The sequence below is a fragment of the Rattus norvegicus genome, chromosome 18 (assembly GCF_036323735.1).
Source record: "Rattus norvegicus strain BN/NHsdMcwi chromosome 18, GRCr8, whole genome shotgun sequence".
Lineage (NCBI taxonomy): Eukaryota > Metazoa > Chordata > Mammalia > Rodentia > Muridae > Rattus > Rattus norvegicus.
Genome location: NC_086036.1, coordinates 25,476,492 through 25,488,594, shown reverse-complemented (window position 1 = coordinate 25,488,594; position 12,103 = coordinate 25,476,492).

Genomic DNA, 12,103 nt, shown 5'->3' with positions numbered 1-12,103 from the left:
CATACATGGTGTCTTGTCTTGTCACCCAGCCTTAGCTAGTTCTTTACCTCACTCACATACTCAAGCTTAGAAATATCAAGTAAGAACAAAGTAGAAATATTTTATTTGAGTCAACATTCACTGCCCTTGAGCAATATCAAAGAATCTGGGGAGATAAAGAAGAAATAATAGGTTGGTGTTCTGTCAAAGATGATGATCAAGCAATCATCAACTTAGAAGGGCATCCAGCATTGCTCTGAGGATACTCAAAACACACGTGAAGGTCCTGGTTTACTGTACACTGACTCCTGCTTTGCTAGAGGACTTCATTAAGTGATAGAAAATGCCATTCGGTGATGCAGTGTGCAAGCTAAGTGTCCCATGTTGGGGTACAGTTAGTTATACAATGTGTTGGGAGGGTTGTATATAGAAGGCAGGAAATTAAGAACTGTAGCTAAACTTGATTCATGTGATTCAAACAGGTCTTCAGCAATAGCGTGCCTGGGGTAGAGCCCCTGGGAAAGAGAACTGGCCGCAGGGTTAGGGAGGCGGAGCTCTAAGGGGAGACAAATGGGAAAGGCTCATTGTACACAGCTCATTCTGGAGTTAGATGATGCTCCACTGTTTCTGATGTCACCTGATATGTGTGTGATGCAGTTTGAATGTGAAATGTAACACCACTCCCCCCTATTCTTGAACACTTGGTTCCCAGATGACGGCACTTCCTTAGAAGTTTGTGGAACCTTTAGAAAGTAGCGCCATGATGGAGGAAATGGATTTCTGTTGGGGGCAGGGCTTGAGGGTCAACTCAGCTCAGCTCAGCTTCTGGGTTCACCCTGCTTCCTGACTCCACGCAATGCGACCCGCTGGGCTCCTGCTCCCTCCACCATGTCTTCCTCATGATGATGGATTGTATCTCCTCCCAAACTGTAAGCCGAAGTCCACCTGTCCTTAAATTGCTTCTTGTCAGGAATTTTCTCATGGCAGTGAGAGGAGCAGCTAATATGGTGTGATGTATCTGACATATGTGGAAATGAACCATCATAATAACATATATGCTATGAGTGAGGTATTGGTGTACATAGTTCTCTTTATTATCACAAATTACAAATGTGTTGAGTGGAAACCCAGTAAGGGCACATAAGAAGTGTCACAGTTTACAGTTAAAGAATATACCAAACAATTACAGGTACTGCTTTGAGATACACATAGAGGAAAAGCAGGAAGACATTTACAGAGAAGACAAAAACAAAATTCCTGGTAGTGTTTACCTACAGCAAAGGGTAGGGATAATGGCTTGGAAAGGGAGGACATAGATATTTAAACTTTGCTGTCAATCTTTTATTTCTTATAATCATGGAGGAACAAATAGTGGATTACTACTACTTCTTAGATCTCAAATAGCTTTTAATGGAAAATCTTTAGATTAGAATCTTTAGAGTTTTAACTTTGAATGTCTTTGCCATTGTATTGAATTGGATTTTTAATAGCATGTAGGCATCATAAAAAATGATAAGTTTCATTATGGTTTTTCAAACATGTGCTTTGCTCATATGATTCGACTCCGTTTTTGACTGATTGTTAACCCAAGCTGCAATCACTGAGAACCCTTCAATACTGTGGCCAACACAGGCCATTCATTTGGCCATTTCTCTATGGCACTTAGCATCATGGCATTTGTTTGGACACTGGCAATGCTTTTAATGCCTTTGGTGGACAGTGGTGCTCTTGTAATTAGAATAGGTTGCTGTGTGAAGGATTTCAGAATTTTATTTTATCTTTTGTCTTTCAATGACTTTAGTTTTCTTGTCCAGGTTCCGTAGTTTTGTTGTTTGTTGCTCCTGTATTTTTTTCCCTTTGGCATCCTGGGAAAAGATTTATCAAGTCTTTGGCGTCTGTTACATATCTTAGCTGGCTGAATTTAGATCATCAAGCCTCCAACTTAGGTGACTTTCTCCAGAGAGGATGAGAAAAGTTGGAAATGCCTTCTACATGGGGAATTGATTAAGTTCAGTTTTTTTCCCACACTGGAACGATGCTGATTTAGCTTCATGGTCATCACATGAGTCAGACACAGCTGGGAACATATTGTCCAGCCACACTGAGCTGTTCTGTGCTTGGGAAAGGTGGCAGACTGATGGGGCAGGAAAGAGAAATATTGGATTCGTCTAAGTGTTTAGACATTTTTTCCATGAAAGCACACTTTGGACTACCAACTCACTTTTATGTGACCCTCAGGCACAGCTGTCTGGGAAGGGTTCATGTTTTGTCTGTTAGTCATAAAACACAAATGATTTTTAAACACAATAGGTCTGAAATATCCCAGGTAGATTCTAGACCATAGGTTGCTGAAGTAGAACTAAATGTTATTGGGCACCCTGATAAGAAACAGACTCCAGAAATCCTTGGGGCTTACAATTTGCATGGTGGAAATTCATTTCATGAGAACTGGCTAGCATTTTTCCAGCACACTACACTCTGTTTTCTCCACAGCTGTTGTTCTCTGCCATACATTTCTGATCCAAAATAAAAGTTGTCCAAAAGTGTGGAACACATTGACCTGATCTTTCCACTAGGGAAATAGCAAACAGGAAAAATGAAATTGTTATAGTGAGAACTTGGGGGGAAATTAAATATTTCTAGATTCATAGGGAAAGTCCTTTTTGTATCTCTGTAAAGAGATTTTTATTTTTGCTGTTTAACATTTAGGACTGGCAAACACATTTTCCCAAATATGTAACTTTGATACTCAAAGAATTTATATGGAGCTTGGAAACAGGTGGCAGGAAGTGTTGTCTTAGATGCTCTGAGTAATGTGAGCAGTTGCTGCAGGCAGGACAGAGCATGTGAAATACTCATTGACCCTCGGCTGAGAAATCCTACAGTGCCAGCCACTCATCAGAAGATATGCTTAAAAGAACTCAAGAAGGAATGTGTTTAGATACTTTCAAGTGTACATGATACCTCAAATATGCCATTTATCATTGCTTGTTAGTATGTCCTAGTTTAAGGCCTGTGTAAAAATAATTTGAAATGGGTTGGAGATGTAGCTCAGTTGGCGGAATGCTTGCCCAATATCCGTGAAACTCTAGTTCTGTTCAATCTCTAGCGCTGCCTGTAATCACAGCAAGGTAGAGTCAGGAGGATCATAGATGTAAGGTCATCTTTGGTTACATAGTGAGCTTGAGGCTAGCCTGAACTATCTGGGACTATATCTAATGAATGAATAAATGAAAGGAAGGAAAAAAGGAAGGAAGGAAGGGAGGGAGGAAGGAAGGAAGAAAGGATTATGTGAACACATCCTTCTGAAGAAGACAGAAGATGTAGTTACCTTTCCCCCTTACAGAAGAGAAGATATTAAATTAGAGTGTGTTATGAGTTGAATGTTTCAGTATAGGGCAAAACCTGTAGATACCACTGGGTGGATTCTTTCTGAACTTTCGTGTTTGTAAGTCTAAAGCAAAGCTTATAACCTTATAGGTTTGTAGTGAGGAGCAGTGAGGTAACGTGAGGCACTTGGCATAAATCCTTGCACTCTTCAGCACTCAGTGATTTTTTTTACAATGATATTATGTATTTGATACAAAACAGATAAATCCACTCTTCATGAAAATCAATAGATATCCATCTACAATGCAATTAATGTTATGTCACGTTCTATCCATGTCGATTGCTAACAGTATCAAGCTAGACGAACATCTCAGTGGTTAGTTGAAAGAACTCAGAGTCTGAATTAATGAAATTTGAATTGAAGATCTTTTCTCCCTAGCAGGTGTGGTATGTAGAATTTCTAAAGACCAAGTTTTAATTGGTTTTAAGGAGGCAATTTGAAATTGTTACTCTGCACATGCGACTATGATATATAGTGTTATGGAGGAGTGTGTGCAAAAATAGGGACTTCTATAATGATGAGTTGTATCTTTGAATTTATATCTTTTAAATGTCAAAGTTATTCCTGTTGAGAACATGTAAAGTGTAAGCCATGTTTCTGAATCTTACAAACAGCCACAGCCCCCAGGAAAGTTAAAGCTCTTGAGATAAATTATACTATAGAAAAAAAAAAGAGTAGTAAAGAGAACACCAGTATATCCTTATTTTCTTATTTATGAGGCTTGTGCTTCCTAGTTGGTTAATTGGCTACAGTTTCTTGTTTTCCCCATTGATAGTGTGAAAAATCAAAAAGGGGAGTTAGGTAATTTGTGGGAAACATGTGGATGTTCTGGGGTAGGGTCAATAGGAACTGATGTTCTGTTTGGAAAGGACATAAATGAGAAATTCTTTTTACTCAGATGCTGGTCTTCTAATAAATGGGTCCTTGGAGAAAAAAATACTTTTATTCGAAAATAATTTTTCACACAATGTATTTTGATCACAGTTTCCCCTCCTCCAATGCATCCCAGATCGTTCCCACCTCCCTAACCACCCAACTTCGTACCCTTTCTTAATCCCTACTAAGGGATGTTCAAGTAACTCTTTTAGGAAGTATAAGGGTAGGAAGGAGAAAATAACCAACCCTATATGACCTCCTACATCATGTACAGCATGAAAACTTTGTGTTATTATTCAGTTCAAATACAAGTTACCATGAATATTCTTTTAAACCAAGAACTCCCAAAATATGTAAGTGAGCACTGATGAGCCTTCACACCCGGCCCATCTGTGAGACATTGGCCAATTCTGATGCTGGCACTGCCTCATCAGGGCTCGTCTAAGGATCAGTGTTGGGAAACATCTGCTGACATCAGTTCTGTGTCCATTTATTTATGTTCCGAGAAGAAAATTGTGTTAGTCAGGGTTCTCTAAAGAAAGAGAACTTACAGTCTGTCTGTCTGTCTGTCTGTCTGTCTGTCTGTCTGTCTATCTATCTATCATCTATCTATCTATCATCTATCTATCTATCTATCTATCTATCTATCTGCCTATCTATCTATCTATCTATCTATCTATCTATCTATCTATCTATCTGCCTATCTATCTGCCTATCTGTCTGTCTGTCTGTCTGTCTGTCTGTCTGTCTATCTATCTATCTATCTGCCTATCTATCTGCCTATCTATCTATCTATCTATCTATCTATCTATCTATCTATCTATCTATCTACCTATCTGTCTATCTATCTATCTATCTATCTATCTATCTATCTATCTATCTATCTATCTATCTATCTATCTATCTACTGCAGTCCAGCTAATCCAGCAATGGCTGGCTGTGAACAAGAATCCAGATGTTTCTCAGTCTATAGTTGAATGTCTCCGATGGTCTTCGCTATACACTGGAATCCCAAAGAAGCTGCTCTAAAGCCAGCCAAGCATCAGCAAGCTAGCCAAGAGCAAAAGCTTCAGTCGTCCATATTCTTATGTGGGCTTGCAGCAGAAGGTGTGGCCCAGATCAAAGGCGAGTCTTCTTTCTACATAAAGATCTGGATTAGAAGTGGATCTTCCTCCTTCACATTAAGAAAAAAAAAATTCCTGAGAGGCATTATATTTGGATTTAGTTAATTCCAGATTTAGTCAAGTTGACCACCAAGGACAGCCACCATGGAAAACAGAGCAGAAATGAGCAGTGAATTAACCTGAAAAAAAATCTCACTAGGGAACGATCAGCCTAACTGACAAGTCCAGATGAGTAGGCTGTCCTGCGCATACACTAGCTTGTTCAAATTTACTTCTTTTTAAATGTTCATTTTCAGTGTTTGAGGTAGGATTTTGTGCAGCCAAATAGTCATATAGTTGAGGATGACTTTGAACTCCCGATATCCCTGCCTTTATCTTCCAAATACTGGTACTGCAGATGTGTGCCAGGATACCTGGTCACATTTAATTCTTGCAACTATGTGAATTGCTGTATCAGGATCTCTTTGGAGAGTGCACTCTCCTTTAGTCTACTGGTTTCAAGGCTCTACGTGTACTCTATAGTACCCAAGTGGGCTGTACAGTACTATGTGCATTTATTCAGATCCTTAGTAAGATCCTATCCCGGATCTTATTAAGTTTGCCAAGTGTATCCTTGGCTAAGGACGCTGTTTTATAGCTGAACACAAGCTCCAAGTCAGTGGATGGGTTAACTTCAGAAGCTTGCAGGTGCTGCTAAATAGGCTTGTTAAACTTGTACCATCCTTCCTTCCTGTCTTCTCACTTTGATTCAGAATGAAGCATAATAGGGAAAAAATAAAAAAAAATCAAGGCTATGAAATTAAGACATAGTGTCCTAATGATATCATGTAAAACCCTGGACACAACCACCCCGAAGCTGGATCCAGTGTCCACATCCACACTGTACGTGCCAACAATGTCAATTTTGTGGTTCACTTGAGACCGGAGTCTGGCTCTTCCAAAATATCGCTGTTCCCACAGCTTCTTCCTCTCCCTCCACATCTCGTTTCACCCTCGCACTCTCTTTCCTGCCCCCTTTCATCTTGTTTCTCTTTTTTCCTCCTCTTGCTTTAAATGTCCATGTTAGAAACCACAGAGAATAGAATGAAAGATATGGTTTTGAAAAATCAAGGGGAGGGGCTGGAGAGATGGCTCAGCAGTTAAGAAGCTCTGGCTTCTCTTCCAGAGGACCAGGCTTCAACTCCCAGCAGCCACATTGCAGCTCACAACTTCAGTTCCAGGGTATCTGACACCCTCACATAGACACACAGGCAGGAAAAAACACCCATGCACATAAAAAAGATAAAACAATGGGAAATGCATTATTACTTATACTTCAGTCTGATTTTAGTTTGGAATCAGCGTGAGACTTGTGTGTGGGTCAGGATACTCCCACTGATAGATGTGTGTGACAGATGAGAGTGCTTATGTGTACAGAGAACAATGTAGGGGCTGCCCTCACCTCCCTGAGTGTTCCTAGGCTAGAGTGTTTATATAGAGGGTAGTGATGCAGAGGCAGATACAATTAACCGTAAAACACACTCAAGAGAAGCAGGACACTTATTAGCTACTTGTAACACAAAATTTAGATGGTGAGTGAGAACTGTAACTACGAGGCTGGCTTGAGCAACCCAACAAGACCCTCTGTGTCTCTGAAAAAAAAAAAAAGAAAAATTGTGAACGAACCTAACAAAATATAAAGAAGATATGGCTTTGGCTTTGATACATCTGACTGAAACGCTGAAAGAACAAAAGTCATTGTCCATGGAGAAGTAAGGAGAGGACACGCGAGTTCCAGGATGCTAGGAAGTCTATGCTGAGTTTCCCTCTTACTGAATCTGAATGTAGTAATCTGGAAGTCATCGTAACCAGAGTCAGTGCTGATGTTACTAGACAGTATCCAATATGTTCCTACTTCTAGAATTTTCAGAAAATAAAAACTCATTGGTGTCAGAGTGAACTCTGGGGTCCTAGAAGAAATATAAAAAATTAGAAAACGAAAGGTCAGCGCTGGATGCTCATTGGTCCTCTTGGAGATGTGCAAACTGATGAATGGACCAAGTCAGGATAAGCCGAGCTCTTTAAATTTGTTCGCGAGTAGGTCACAACGTTCTTGAATCCAAAGAAAGAAATTACAGACCAGAAAAAATGTGCACAGTAAAGATGTGCTTTATCAATGTTATACATGCAGGATGGGGAAATCCGAGGAAGGAATTCAGGTATGAAATTAGACGTAGTTTATCTGCTTGCTTCCTGTCTGTATCTTTCAGTTGGAAGCTCCGCGAGAGCCTGGGCGCTGTCAGGGATGGTTGCGCCTGTAGACACATCCTTAAACACACTTGGGTGGGGGGAAGGCTCCTGCCTCTGCGAGACAAGCAAGAAGAAAATGATGTTTGGGATGAATGCGGCTGCGGGTTACCTGTGCCACCTCTGTAGACCAGGTCTGACGCTCACTCCCCGTCTCCAGTAGGAGGTTCTGGAGCTCAGAAAGACGCTCAAGCTGTTGACTCCAGTGGGAGAGAGAGTCACCAGCGTTTAGTTTGCAATTCAGCACACAGATTTTTCTCCAACTAGTGACTTGAATAGAGTGAGAAACGCAGGTTTCACAGAAAGAGCCAACGGCTGAGACAATGAATGCTGGAGAATGTTACAAAAATCGAGTAATTTGAAGGCTGCATGATTAATAATGATATAAAATTTACCAAGGGACAGAGTGGTAAGGAAGCTGGTTGGCAGTGACACTTAGGAAGCTGAGGAGGGGAGGGATACATACGCAAGGTCAAAAGCGGGATGGAGGAGAGGGTGACAGATACTTCAGCCCTTACTGATGTGCCATCTGCTGCTAGCAATGCTCTCAGTGATAACGGATTCAGTTTTTCCACAGCCCTGTGAGGTAAGACACCCCCCGCAATACTTCACAGTTGAGGAGGCCCGATGAGCAGTCCAGAAGCCTGCCTGTTTACTGCTGTGAAGAAGTGAATGCTGGGTTTGACCTCACGCATCCTGACCCCAGAGTTCATATGTTCAATTTCTTTCGTACTGTTTCTTAATTATATGACGAATGATAGGAAATATCTCTTTTTAAAGAACCGAATCTGGAGCACAGAAGTCTGTTTCTACGATCTGATGCTGATTTTTTTTTTCAAGCTAGCACTTCATAAAACTTTAAGTAAGAACATTAACTATGTAATTTCGCATTTCTTCTGCGAGCCTCACACACTGTCTCTGGTGCCCAATCTTGAGGTACACCTGCTGCTTTCAGTTGAGAGCGAAAATGGTTTTGCAATGCAGAAGAGACATCTGTGGAGCTGCAGCTGGGAAACGATGCAGCCGAGACCCGGGAGAAGTGGTGCAGCCCACTTCAGAGCTGTTTTTAAGTCACACCAGGGAACTGAAGCGATGACTTTCTAACATGTGACCGTGGCTTATCAGACGGGAAGGCAAATCTCCTGAGTTTAAGTGAGAAAGCTCAGAATACCCGCACTTGTGGTGAATATGATTCATTTTTATTTTAGTGTTGCTTGATGTAACTTTCACCAAAATATTAAATGACATCGAGCGTTTGTGGTGGGTGTCAGAATACTTTTAAAACAAATAACAGTTAAATCTCAGTATTCTTTGCTGAGACACTTATCGTAAGAGAATTAGGTTAACATGAGGTTAAGTTGATATAACTATTTCTATGAGGATAAAATAATTCATTCTGGAATGGAGCTTTAAGACAGATATTCTTACTTAAAAAGCAAGAGAAAACAAAATATAGTTTTGATATCCTATAAATGTATAAATTTTGAATTAGATTGACAAAGATTCATCTCCTAAGTTCCCCCAAGTTCTTAGACGTGCAGACTCAGCAGCATTGAGTATGCTAAGAGAATAAGGCACAGCTGGAGGCACAGTACAATCTAGTCAGGAGTTGCAGAACTTAAGTGCATCTTTTTCTAGTTGGATTCTGATAAAACAAACTTTAATTATATATATAATATTTATAAATATACATAAGTTAGAAATATGTACTATATTTTATATATTTATAAATTATAAAATAGAGATACACAAAATGTGTTTATATATGTGATTCGCACATATAAATGATAAATGATAAATATATATAAAACTCTTGAGTTTCTCCCATGCATATATTTTGATCATATTTACCCTTTGCTGCTTCCTATAATTTCTAGATCCACAACATATTCACTTGTCCCTCCTAATTTCATGCTTTCTTATTATTTTTAATAACCCACCGAGTCTGTTTTCTGTTGCTCATATACTCATGGGTGTGAGGCCATGAGTCCATGGCCAACCTGCTACTCACCCTCCACAAGGAGCCACCAACTGTCAGTAGCTCCTCAGCTGGAGAATGGGTTCTTGTGGACTCCCCCACTTCTTCCTGGAATGTTCATTGACTTGGTTTTGTGGGGGTCTTGAGCAGCTGTTTGGAGGTCCTAGGTCCAGACGACACTGTTTTCTCTGGTGTCTTCCTGCTTCTCCTTCTGTTTTCTTGTTTTGTTTTCCAATCTTTCCACATCTTCTTCTGCAATGGTCTGTCAGCCTTGTGGAAGGATGTGTGGTACAGGTGTTGCATTTGTGAGTGAGCACCCCCACGGACATTGATTTTCTGTACTTTGATGAGTTCTGAGTTTTCATATTAACTGCTGTCTACTAAGACGAACGCTCAAATTAAGTGGTGTGTGTGTGTGTGTGTGTGTGTGTGTGTGTGTGTGAGATTGTGTAGTAAACATGCAAGTTGGAATCTCCACCATAGGACCGAGCCCACTGATTAGCCAGCTATAGCCAGCAATCTCCAAGGATCTTACTATTTATGTGAAATACCCTCTCCCCAGTGCTTGGGGTACAGAAAACTGATGGCTGTTTTGCCTTTTGGAGATCTGAATTCTAGTTGTCAACCTTGAGTGACAAGCACTTTGTAGACTGAGTCATCTTCCAAGCCCCTTAAATTAAGTTTAACACGCGTATGCCAAGAGCCAGGCCAGAATCAATAAAGCTATTAGCTCTGAATCTCATTTCCAGATGCTCCATGTTGAATGCTAATCCCTGCCTTGTGTTATGAGATGAATTATGCAACCGTTTACATATTTTGCAGATCTAGCCACTAGATCTTCAGAATGTGATTATATGTAGATAGGGAGTATTTCTTAATTAACCAAGTTAAAATGATGTCATTAAGTTGGACTGTAATCCAATGTGGCTGATGCCTTTATAACAAGGAGCTGAGACAGACACGCACAAAGGTAAGACCACGTGAGAATACAGGGAGTTGATGAGCATCTGCGAGCTCACAGGAGAGGAAGCAGAAGCATCTAACCCCACTGGCACCTTAGTCGAGAACAGCCGGCTTCCAGAGCACGAGAAGTAAACCTGTGTTAGTTAAACGCCTAAGCTCCTGTGCTTTGGTCTGTCAATCCTAGCAAACTATTACAACAAGACGTGGTTTATCGTTTCACACAGGTAGGTGCCAGGTTGTAAGGTGATGCTCAGTCAGAAAATACAACTGATAAATTCCCAGATAATCTGTATCGCTTTCTTATTTCACAACTGTCTACTTGCAATTGCTTAGAGAACCAAAAGGAAAACAGAATCCACATATTGCCATGTAACTCAGATGTTTCTGGGACCCCGTAGTCACTCCAGGGTTTCTTTTGATTGGGACTCGGTTTGTCACGTATCCATCCAAAGCATTCCCAATCCACTGAACATAAATGTCCATTGAAGATTTTACTGAACATTTTATGGAAGACGAATTCTGGACCACACACACACTCACAGCAGGAACTCTGATCTCCACACCTCGGCTATCGTGGATAATGCAGCATCAAGGAAACCCATGGAAGTATGTCTGGGCTACGCTGACCTAGAGGCGCTCAGGAATGGAATAGGTGGGTTGCATAGTGGTTTTATTTTTATGTTTTGAAGAAAGCACTGAACTGATTTCCACAGGGGCTGTAAAGTTTACCATCTTACCGGAGTGTCTAAGGGCTTCTCCTCCCTTACACGGTCTCCATTCATCTTAGGAGTCATGGGGGATCTGTGACCTGACTACTGCTGATGACTAAGCCATTAACAGAAAACGGTATCCGTAACCGGTGTTTGCTAAGACCTTTCCATCCTTCACACTTGATAGGTGAGCAGTTGAGTCTTTATAATTTGCTATAACCTTCCAGTGGATCTCTGCCGCCCTAGTAGTAACAGATAGGCGGACTAGGCTACTTTTCTAGAGGCCATACATACTACAAGTGACAGATTTAGGACCCAAGTAGATCATCTCCCTAGAGAGCTCATATTCCAGGCTCCTAGACATTATACCATACCTGTTATGGCTCAAGGGAGGAGTGAGTCTTGAAACTTAAATCATATTTTGTGTCATGATGCAATAATTTGAGAAATTTCACCATCTGCATTCCTTGTACTGTTTCCTATAAGGACATTTTCATACAAGTATATATTGTAACATTGCGTACATTTTCCTATATTTTTATTCTTCCCTCATTAATTCATATTATTTATCTTTATACCCCTAGACATATAGTTTTACTTTCATGTAATATATATAAAATATACATACATTGCTATGATGCACATATAAGAGATAACATGATATCTGTCTTTTGGAGACAGTCCCAGTTCACTTGACATGATGACCTCTAATATACCCACAGATTCATTCTTTATGCCTGAAAAAAATCCATTCTGTATATACAGCACATTTTCTTAGTCAGCCCCTCTGTCCTAG